The 12,410-nt window shown below is 34.2% G+C and overlaps 1 pseudogene; it reads right to left on the bottom strand.

The window, feature by feature from the left end:
• Positions 1–2,700: 2,700 nt before the first annotated feature.
• On the bottom strand, positions 2,701–4,276 carry LOC120250720 (annotated as a pseudogene).
• Positions 4,277–12,410: the final 8,134 nt, after the last annotated feature.

The following is a 12,410-nucleotide window of genomic DNA, read 5'->3' as shown; positions in this document are numbered from 1 at the left end:
TAGAGGGACCAAAAGAGCAGAGAGAGAAAAGTAAAGGGGCTAATTCGAGTATTGTACCTATTTTTTTAAATATTAAAGCTCATAAATAACTAATAATAATATTATTAATAGTTATTTATGAACTTTAATAATAATAATAATTATTATTATTATTATGATATTATTATTATTCTCCAAAGCTTAGGCTGGGGTCATCTACGGTTGAAATTAGTTTATCGCTTAATGGGTCTAACTAAGAGGTATTTGCAATAACAGTGAAGATTGTTATATGCAATTAGGAATAAGATGTGAGTTTTTGCTTTTAAAAAAAAAAATAAAATAACATAAAATAAAAAAAATAAACATAGGAGTATCTTATATATATATATATATATATATATATATATATAAGCAATTTCCACTCACTTGTCCATAAGCAATACTAAGTCCTTAATTGCAGATAGTTAATATAAGCATGTGGATCAATAAGATACTGATCAGCTTGGAATAAGGAATATATATGTATAGTAAATAATCAGAGTTGCCACGTGTTTTCCAATTGATGGGACCCAGTGAGGCATGGGAGGCGTTTTGATTGGCTGGTATGGATTTTGCTGTTAAATTTCGTGTCAGTTTTGGTGGATTTGGTGTTGAGTGTGGAGGACTTGTTGTAATGAGAATAGTACTGGATAAGATGTGTGGGATCAAATAATAATGCATAGAATTTTTAAAAGTATAATTGTGAAGTCTATCTGCAGGCTAGGAATAAGCAGGCTAGGAATGAGCCCCATAAATTTATAAATAGAATGTAATCAATCAACCGTGATAATAAATCCAAGTGGAGATATGTTTCTGCCCTCTTTCTTCCTTATTCTCATACAATTTTAATAAAAAAATTTAGGCTATATTTGAGATTATTTGCATTAAGTTTTATCTAAACAAAGTAACAGGATTTAGGGTCCACCAATACTGCAATTAGGCCATAGTAAAAAATGATAACAAAAAGACAATGAATCGGTATGAGAAATTTATGCCATCCAAAGACAATCGCTAAAAAAAAATTTGTGTACGAGTACCACTGGGGTGGGGATGGTGCAAAGAATGATGTTTTATTTATCAACTGGCAAATAGAAATAATAAACTTGAGTTTTCTATTGAGATTTGTCCAAAATTATACATATCCAGCTAGGTTTTGTTTGATGGATGCATTTAAGAATTTGAAAGAGTAATAACTAAGAAAAGTCTCAAATAGATGTTCTTTGTCTTCAGTGTAGTGCTTCTCCATAAATTGTTTAGTTGAACGAAGCTTCATTGAATTAGGATATTGCTCATGAAAAAAATTGATGTTAAATTTAAATAACGATAAAAATGTATAATATTTTATCTCTCAAATGACTATAAGGCTATAGTTAATAAATAATAACTAAGTTTATGCTTCGATTTCCATAAAAACATATTTTTGCTACTAATTTTTTGCTTAATATAAAATGTCCACATGAATCAATATATAGCTTAATGGTTTCTTACTTTAATTATATTTGAAAGGTATTAAGTTCAAACTTCTCAAACCCAATTTATTAATATATATATATATATATATATATATATATAATGTCCACTTATGCATAATAAAAATTTCAAACTTTATATCGGTTGGAACATTGAGCCTCTTGACGTCATTTTATAACTCACATAAGTAAACCATAGGAAAGGGATATAATTAATATAATATTTAAAGAAGTGCGTCAGTGAATGGGATGCAACAACTAGACTAAAGTTTAAAATATTCGAATTTCAACTGAAGATGTATGCATGATTAAACAATGAAATTTAACCAAATTTCAGTGGCACATGTTGGCAAACTGAAAAGAAAAAGATCCTATCACAAGAGCGCCCAATGCATACTAAAAATATTATTTCAATCTAATTTAATTTAAATATTTTTTTAAAATTTATACTTATCAAATTATATGGAATTGTACAATTGCACTAACAAATAAAAAAAATAAAGACTAATGTTTTCATTTATATGATATATCACTTTTAAAAATGATTTAATTTTTAACATATTTTTTAAAAACAATTTTCCTGAAACCCACATTCTCTTATTAATTAATCATACTTTAAATGTGGAATAATAAGGAAAATTAAGTTATATTTTATATGTCTTAAATTCATTTCTCTAGATGTAAAGTTAATACTAAAAAGTAACTTATATATATTTTAATTTTTTAATTTTTAATTTTTAATTATCGCATAATCAAAAGAGTTCAAAACATTCTAAGATAATATTTGATTGAGTGAATGTGAGCTCAACCAAGTAAAATAATAATAATAATAATAATAATTTCTATATAGGATATAAAGAAAATTATTTTTTTTTAACAAAGTTTACATGAACAAATCACGTGCTAGGGATGTGCATAGATATGGAGTTACTATATTAACACATTTGTGTTATTATCTTATGTGAGCTAAGATTCGAATTCGCTTTCATGGTATGACCCGAAGACCTTGTGTAAAAAACCCCGTGCTAATAGACTAAGAGGTTTTTGACAAATTAGATATCTTTCGTGAGCATAAATTATAAAAATCTAATAAATTTAGTCACTACAATAATTTTAAAATAAAAAAACATATCTTGATTAAAAAAACTCTTCAACCAAGATAACTTAATTTTAAAACAAACAATTAAATAACTGAATTAAGAATTACGGTGGGCTAATTAATCACCCTGCAATTTGCACGGATCTCTCCTTCATCACCAGTAAGAACTCCATAACTGCCCATTTTCACAAATGCATGTACAAACTTCTTGGTGAGCAAATGGAGTTGAAAGAGACGCATATTTATGCACTTTCTTTTTCGTTTCTTGAGAGGAAATTAGGGCTTGGTCTGAAGCAAACAAACCACGGTTGATCAAGATGTCTTTGTAGTAGTTGTTGTCAAAGATGGTGGGAGTGACTGGGTCCATTGGCACAACATTGACTACACCAGTTGTGGTATTAGGGCACTTTTGTTTCAGGATTTGAGCATAACTTGGGTCTAGACTTGGGTCTTGGCTCCCTGTTGAGTTGAAGTTGTAGAGCCTCCTCATGAAGGAAGTGCAGTTGGATCTTCCAATGGTGTGTGCTCCTAATTATTATTCTTATGTATATATCACAAGATGAGTTACGCTGCAAAAAGATTTATATATATATATATATATCTATAATCATCGGAGACCCTCCCGATGTCTTTTAATTACTTTTGTTTTGCGGTTATTGTCACAAAATAAAAATTATTTTATATAAGCTTTTGCTCTACATGATGATGATGATGAAGATGATAATGATATGAAAGATCTATCCAGGCTTATCTCCATTATTAATTAAATGTATACCTGAAAGAATGATCATCTCTTCTTGAGTTAAGTTTTCATTGCAAAACTTCTTGTGAGCTGATCAAGATTTGCAATAGGAGGTGGTAAGTTGGCCAGTGCCTCAGAAGCCAGTAGAACATTGCCATCTCTTCTTCCTGCTGGGACTTCATAGAATAATCCTGAGCTCTGTATACAAAGATATATAAAAGATTAATTTGATATAAAATTATATACAAAGGTTGAGCATGTATGCATGCATTTATGAATATATAAAAGTAAAATAGATTTAGGAAGAAGTTACATATATCATAATATCATACAAGTAGAATACTGTCCCTGGCTGCAAATGCAAGTATATCAGCACATGAGACTTTTCCTTTGCATGAAGCCTCAAGCTTGACTTTTACATTGTCAATGACCTCAAATCCCCTCAGACTTGGATTGTTTGTAGGTGCATCCTTTTCTGCTGTGTTGTTGCTTGTTGAATCAATGAGTACTGATCCATCTGCACCCTGTAAATATTCACACATTTCACATTGCCTTCAAAAGATTCACTTCTCTTTGTATTTTGTGTGAGATGTTTGTTTATGCTGAAATGAAACCAAGCGTGACATATATAGATATATGACAGGTGAAGTTGAAAACTTCTAATATGAAAAGGAATAAGTATAATAAAAAAGTGACTATGTACAAGAAGAAAGAGAGAATAGAAATACTAACTGTAACAAATGCATTATGGAAATGCATTCTAACAAGTCCAGCAGCCAAGCCAGAATCATTTAGAAAGGCCTTGAAAACCTCTTTTCTGACAATACTTTCAGCTTGAGGGCATGTATCATTATGAAACCCTTTCGAAAGTTGAGCTTCCAAAGGATGGGCAGACAAACACAAAATCACAAGGAAAGTTAGCAACACCTTTACTCTTCTCACATTCATGATCTCAATTATTAAGGTCATTTTCAATGGATTTATTGCACTGACTATTTATAATCATCTCTTTGAACAGTCAAAGCACATGAGTGCATTGTTTGTAACCTTTTAATGGATGTGGTTCTAATTAAGTTTGTTCAAGTCATATTGTTGCAATAAAATACTTTCATTTTGATCTGTATCTTGCATGCATGCAGTCTATGACTTCAATGGGAATTACTCTGGCTTTAACTGATTCACTTTGCCCAATATATATATCTATATATATATTGCGTTGAAACTTGGGACATATTTATTAGATCTCTAAGATTTTAAGAGCATAACATTAAAACAAGAGTGATTTCAAGGAGGACTCTCTTTGTTTATGTTAAAGAAAATGCAACCTTATTCACAAGATTTCTCCAGTTTCAAGGATCTTTTGACTTTACCATTAAATTGTTAGCTTTGAACTTCCCCCTTTTTACTGTCATCAGATTTTAATAATAGTGACCAATATGGATCATGATTTATGAAAGGAAGTAACTTTGATTCGTTGGTTACTCACACGAACCAGCCACACGACTGATGTGGCTGGTGATGTGGCAACGGTTCTCTCTCCTCTTTTATTTTTTTTATTTTAAAAATTTAAAAAATTTAGGAAAATGAGAATGCTTTCGTCCCTCTCTCTCTATCTCTCTCATGTTTGTGCCCTAGTTTCTCTTCCAAGCTAAAAAGACTGGCCACCCCTCCCTCCTCCTCTCTCATGGGATAGCTCTTGCTTCCTCTCTCTCCTGTGTCAACGGTTCTTTGAAATTCTTGGGACAAAATCCTGATTGCCGCTTCCCTCTCTTTTCTCATGCGATAGATCCCGGTCATTCTCTAGCTCACTCGTGCCCTAGGTTCTCTAAAATTCTAGGATGAAAGCCTGGTCCCCGCTCCCCTCTCCTTTCTCGTGTGGTAGCTTCTTACTCGTGCCTTGTGCGGTAGCTCCCGGCTCCTTCCTCACTCGTGCCCTAGGTTGTCTGAAATTAGGGGACAGAAGCTTAGTTGCCTCTCCCCCTCCTCTCTTGTGCGGTAGCTCTCGGCTTCTCAGTCACTCGTATCCTAGCTCCTGACTGCTATTTCCTTATTCCCTCTCGTGCCTCTACTCCCAACCGTCGCTCCCCTCTTTGGTGCCCTTGTCCAAAAGCCTCAGCTAGCCTTGAAATCAAGTACAGAGGCAATGATGATGCCCTAAAAAAATTCTCTCGTGCCCTCGTCTCTCTACAACCATGGCATAGTAGCTTGGATGACCTAGTAGGCAACCGCTACTCCTATTGTTGTAGAAGGAGGGGGAATGGTGGGAGAAAATTTCCATTGTTGAATCTGAGTCTCTTTTTTCATTATGTTGCTTGATATTTTATATATATTCAGCATGAATCATTTTGTTGCATCATGTATTTCTTTCGGTCGACATGGCTGGTTTGTGTATTTGGTTTGCTCTATATAACATTACTCTTTTAGATGTTCTTGTGGCTATGATGATTTGCCCTATAAAAGAGTATGGAGATTGGGTGGCATGGTAACTTTAGTTCTAGCCCTTCATTCAGGTTTATCCATGTAAAAGAATAGAGGGGCAAGAGCTGAGCCTTTGATGAAAAATGAATTCATTCTCTGAATTTTCTTTGAAATGTGAATTGTACATATGGCCCTATTTAGTTACAGGCCTTAATTTAGGTTTGTACATTGGTTTGTGGTTCTATGATTGTATATGTTATCATACATGCAGCTGAGGTATGCATTTTTTTTCAATTTTTTTCTAAATAATATGTGAATTGACATTAATTTATGATAGATTTGCATACATTGAGTTCTTTATACCTCATATGTAAGTCTATTGAAGAAATACCAACTTATACATTAAATTTATGGTTTAATCAACAGCTGAGTTCTTTCTTCTGTGTTCTAGAATTGTTAATGACTGTATGTTTGATTGAAATTAATCTCAAATATTTATGGACCTAGGAGAATTGCTTACCTCATCAGATGCGGTGGCTGCTTTGGATGCGCTCAAAACTGTAAGTGTCTCTTCAGTGTCACTGACAGTATTATTGATTTTCCTTTTACATAAGGTCCCATTTTATTTTTTGTTAGATGAATGCTTCCAATTCTATATATTTATGGTTGTTTCGCATGTGGTAAAATACTTTAGTTCCCACTTTATCTTCTGTTAGATGGATGATTCCATTTCTATATATTGTTCAAGTTATTAGCCAATGGTTAGTATTGTGGGCCATTGAAATCTCATGTAACTTTAATACTAAATAAGGTGGAAAAATTTTTATTAGGTGAACAAATCTCGAGGCGTCTATTTTAACATATGCATGGCAGAGAAGCAAAATCATGAAATGTTTAATAAGATGGGTTGTGAACACAATTACTATACAAACTGCATGGAGTTATACATCTCAACAAGTCTGAAGGAAGGCATGCTACATTTAAAGTACCCAGAACCGACATGCAAAGATGGAGTCTTGGCTCCAGAGATTTGTAAAAAGATGCTGCCTGAAAAAACATATTCTTGGTGGATTGATGCGTTGTGTGAGGCTGCATTCCCAGAATCGCTGAAGCTATATTGCCCATTCAAATTGATCTTTTTCTTTCTAGAAGACTTTTGCTTGTTCAAATTATTGTATTTTATTTCAGTGACATGATTTTAGTTCAAGGATAACAAAAAAAAAATGTGATGTGTAAATGTTTACATATTCTTAATAATGTATATTTACGCTATTGATCATATTTACCATGATAAATGATATGTGCCCAAAAATAACAGTGCTTTTCCCGCTTCCAAAGTGCTCTACTCCAAAATACGAGACGCTCGTTGCTGCTTTGGAGAAAAAAAATCTGGGCTTGCCAAAATATCAACCAGAATTAAACAATACAAGCTGGGTTTGAATATATGCAACACAAATGGTTGTATTAATTTGGTTCATCTCTTCATCAAATTATGTTTTAGCTTTGAAATAAGCAACACAAGACAAAATTAAACAACACATATATCCTGGTTCATCTCTTCATCAAATATAAGCAACACAAAACCTAAACATAAACAGCAAGACAAATGTTACAACAATAACACAAACATAAACACAAAAATCTTTACTTATAACACAAACATGAACACAAAGTTTCAGTTTTTCCTCCACCAACATGAACACAAACACGAACACAAAAATTAAATCTTACGCTATATAAGCAACTTGCATCACAATACCGTTCCCTGAATTTTTTTTTTTTTTGCTCTGCACCCTACAAAAATGTGTAAGATCATTAACTTCAACACAAAAATAAAAAAATGGATAATATATCATAATTTCATATCGCCAACAATCTTAAGCACTAAGTATTGAATACAAAAATAAATACATATGTCTTGCAACTCACCTTAATCAGAGATCATTGCATTGGCTTGTAAAACCTAGAGAAGAACTATAACGCATATCTAGATTGATCGATATAAAATTTGAATTCACCTAAGAAAAGAGATTATAGTCCAACAAATCATTAAAAAAATTAAATGATTGAAATACGTAATTTGGACATTAATGACAATTACAAGAGAATTACCATGCTCTCTTGTGTGCAATGATCATCTTGTGTAAATTTTTGAGATACTGCATCTCCCTTTGTTTGTGCCTTCTACAACTAATAACATGGATGTTATACACACAGAAAATAGTGCATCTAAAAAAAATCTAAAGAAAAAATGAATATGATACTACATAAAACTACCTTTTTCTTGTTTGTGATTATTATTTCTTCAACTTTTGACTTCTTCCTTTTTAATGGTGGACGACTCTTACTCCGCACCTTCAAAGGAGTCAGAAATTTTTGGTGTGGCACATTAATCGCCTCCAACAATATAAGTGTAAACTTTTCCTTGCAAGTTGTGTTGTCCATCAACTTCTCAATTGCCTCATCCACATATTTCATCAAGAAGATGTATTTGTCATTTGACTCTACTTCAAGTTTTGCAGCTTTAGTAAAATGAGAGCACAATATATTATACCGCAGTTTCTCCTCACTGGTTTGTGGGTCATCATAGCAGTTTAGTATATATGTATGCATGCATTTGAAATCCTTCCTCCATTGTAGTAAAATATACCTAGAAGGAATGCCTTTCACATTATTCTCAATAAGCACCTAGCAAATGTGCCTACAAATAATCCCCTTGAACTTGAACTACCGACAAGAGCATTTAATGTCAAATTCTTCATCGTTAGTGTAAACATTATATACCACTTGCTTTCTAAATGCACCTTCTTTCCCTTTGACAATGTCGGACACCTAAATTGAGCAGACTGCCCCATGTAAACCAGTGAGAGTAAGATTACAATGTATCATTCCTCGCATCTCATCTTGAAACAATTTAAAAATTTCATTTGTGTATGCTTCTTGTAGTTGCTTTTGAAAATAGCAATCAGTGATCAATGGAAAACACGAGTTAAATGAAGCAAAATCAGCTTTGTTCTCCTTCTCAATCTTGTTTTTCAAGGTATCATCATATTGCTCAACAAATTGCTTCAGTGAAGTCGTCAGACTAACATAACCATCAAAAAATGCATTTACATTTTCACTTTATTGAGTTGTAGACATTCCAGCCCAAAATATGCCTTTAACATATACATGAGCCCAATGATCATGAATTTTGAATAGAGAATTCAGCCATTAATTTTTCTTAATGTTATAGTCCGCCATCATCTTCAAGTATGTGTCTTTAAACTCTTGAATATCCAATGCTTCATACGTGATGCGTTTCAAAATCTTTTTGATTGCTTTGTATTCATTTAAACCTCCAAGCTTCTCGGGAACCTTCTTCATGATATGCAAAAGCAAAGGTGGTGATGGGAATTTGGAAAAACCAATCTAACTGCACCCTGATAGCCATACATTGGTCTATAATAATTACTTTAGGAGCCTTGCCTGACATATACTCCAGCCAAATTTTAAAGAGCCAAACATATGTTTCTGTATCTTCCTTCTAAGCCCAGATATAGGTCATTTTCTAGGCGATTCTTCTTCATTCTTCTTAGGGTGTGGCTGTCATGGTCTTCCCCTTCACATTTCTGGGGCTTGAGTGAAGCTATTGTGCAAGAGACCAAGTGGATAGCCCCTCCTTAGTTTTGTGTTGATTTGTAAAACTATAAGGGGCTAACCATTCTCCGGTGCCCCGGATCTATGAACTTGGTTGTATATGTGTTATGTTGATTTACTTGCATTTAATGTCTACGGAGTTCTAGTGTATTCTTGTGTTATATCATGTGTTTGCATAACTTGATGTGTTAGATTTGCATAGTTGCTTAGGAAAACTTGGTGTGTGGATTGCCATAGTTGTGGTCTCCTTGTGTGATCGCAAAACTTGATGTGTATGAAACCCACAGTTACCTTAGCAAAACATGGTGTATTTGAGAACCATAGATACAATATTACTCTTCAGCACACACATTAAATCTTAGGATGTACCTGGTAGGCATTAGAAACAAGTCCATACACATTTCTCCAGGGGATTAGTCTGGGGCATTGCTCTATCTTTCCGTTTCTCACCTAGTTCAGTTCCAGCCCTTACATGTCATCCTTCCCTCTTTTAGGTTACTTAGTTATCATCTTTACCCTGAATTTGTGATCCAGTTAGACATTAGAAGATCAACTAGTACTAAGAGTCCAGTCCCTGTGGTTCGATAACCCTACCCCTCATGGGGTACCACTGTATTACTTATGTGCGACTCATACACTTGTGGAGAACACGTCACAGGGCACATCTATAACAAATTGGTGCTTTCATTCTCACATTCCTCCCATGGCTGATAACACTAGAATGAAGAATCTTTAGGCAAAGATTGAGATGCTATTCATGATGATTAATAGTGAAGAGCAGTGGTTCCAATCTATTGAACATTCTCTCTCTACTCTACCTCTGATTTAGTAATCGATTGCGAGGATCACTCATATCATTGAAACCAATCAGAAATATCATGGCGTTGTTGACCATACGAGTACCTCCTCTGTACTTCTAGAGCATTCCTCACTTGTCAAAAATCAAGCTATTGACCTTATTCTGTGTGATCAATCAAGATCGATTTTTCAAGATTTGCTGGTGTTGATACTCTTCAGTGGATTTTTTAGGATGAGCAATTCTTAAAATACTATTTAGTTCCGGATGCCCATCATCTTAAAATAGCTGCTCTTCACTTCGATGGTCCAGTTGTTCCTTGGTTTCAATTGTTGTAGAAGTCTACCAAGTTGACATCTTGAACTTCCTTAACTAAAGCCTTGGAAACTTTATGGTCCTTCTGTTTTTGATTGCCCATAATATGTTTTATTTTAGGTAACACAAGATGGGTTGGTTGCTGACTATCATGCCCTACTTACAACTATGGCTAATCGAGTAGATGGCATCCCAGATATTGTTTTGTTAAATTGTTTCATTGGAGGCCTCACAAAAGAACTCCAAGCGGAATTAATTCCTTAGCATCATGTTGGTATGGAACAAGCTGTCTCTTTGGCAAAAATATTTGAGGAAAAACTCTAGCTCGGCAAGAGAGGCTCATTTCCAAAGAATGTTTATTAACAGGATATTCAATTTAAACCATTACTACCTCAAGTTCCTATCATCACAGTGGGCTCTTCGATCATGGGTACTTCTTAAACTATGGCATCTGGTTTTGGTACAACATCTTTTTGTTACAGTAACCCATCTGCCGAATCAAATTTAATGAGATGCAAATCCGGAAGGCTAAAGGATTGTGTTTCAATTATGACCAAAAATTTACTTCTCAGCATATCTGCCCCAATAAACATCTTCTTATTTTGCAATGGGACCATAACAGTGATGAGACGATTGAAGATGATTTCATAATTGGTAATTAATTCCTGCTAATTCATCTCAAGGACTCATGAAGTCTCTCAATGCCATGCACACTATCACTACGGCTGGTACTTTACGTTTAGCAAGAACTATTCAAGGGCATCCCACAACAATCCTAATTGATTGAGGAAGTGATGATACTGTTTTACAACCACAGGTGGTTGATTTTCTTAAGCTACCAATCTTACCATCCCTACCAACTAAGGTTTTGGTGGGCAATGGCCACACTTTACAGATTGAAGGATTTATTCCAAACCTCAATCTCATTGTTTAAGGGTCTTTCTTCCAGTTGCCGGCTTATGTTCTAGCTATAGCTAGGGTAGATTTAATTGTAGGAGTTTCTTGGCTTCGGAAAATGGGTCCTCACATGATTGATTATGAGCAACAACAACTTCGATTTTATTATGATGACAAGTTTATTACTTGGAAAGGAATGCAACAACTCCCTCCAACTAATGTCATTTGCACTCAACTATATTGTTCTTGTTCTACTAATGCCATTTCTGAGTGTTATACACGCCAAATTTTGCCTACCATGACAACTTTGCTTGGATGTGCTTCTTCAACAATACTTGATGACATATTCAGTAATCTTCCTGCAAATACATCACCCGATATATCTCACATTTTGCAGAAATATAAGGTTGTTTTTTCTATTCCAACTAGCTTACCTCCGTTGAGGCCATGCAATCACCATATTCTTTTGCAACCGAATAACTCACTAGTCAAGGTGATGCTATATCGTTATCCACATAGCCAAAAAGCAGAGATTGAACTGATGTTTAAATAAATGTTGGACGACAAGTTGATAGAACATTCTACTAGTCCATTCTCTTCTCCAGTTATATTGGTGAAGAAAAAGGATGTCTCTTGGCGATTTTGCACGGATTATTAGGCCTTGAACAGTATTATAGTCAAAGATGCATTCCCAATACCAACTGTTGATGAATTACTGGACGAGCTCCATGGTGCCGTATATTTTTCCAAACTGGATTTACGTTTTGGTTATCACTAGATTCTATTTCATTTAGAAGACCAGTACAAGATGGCATTTCGAACGCATCAAGGCCATTATCATTGGCTTGTCATGCCGTTTGGGCTCAGCAATGTTCCCATGACATTTCAGTCTAATGCATCAAGTATTTCACCATGCTCTTCAAAAATTTATGCTTGTTTTTTTTTATGATATCTTGGTTTACAGTGGTACCTGGTCTACTCATTTACAACACTTGGAACAAGTCCTTATGACACTGT

This window comes from Dioscorea cayenensis, chromosome 19, assembly GCF_009730915.1.
Source record: "Dioscorea cayenensis subsp. rotundata cultivar TDr96_F1 chromosome 19, TDr96_F1_v2_PseudoChromosome.rev07_lg8_w22 25.fasta, whole genome shotgun sequence".
NCBI lineage: Eukaryota > Viridiplantae > Streptophyta > Magnoliopsida > Dioscoreales > Dioscoreaceae > Dioscorea > Dioscorea cayenensis.
This window is presented reverse-complemented; position numbering and strand designations above follow the sequence as displayed.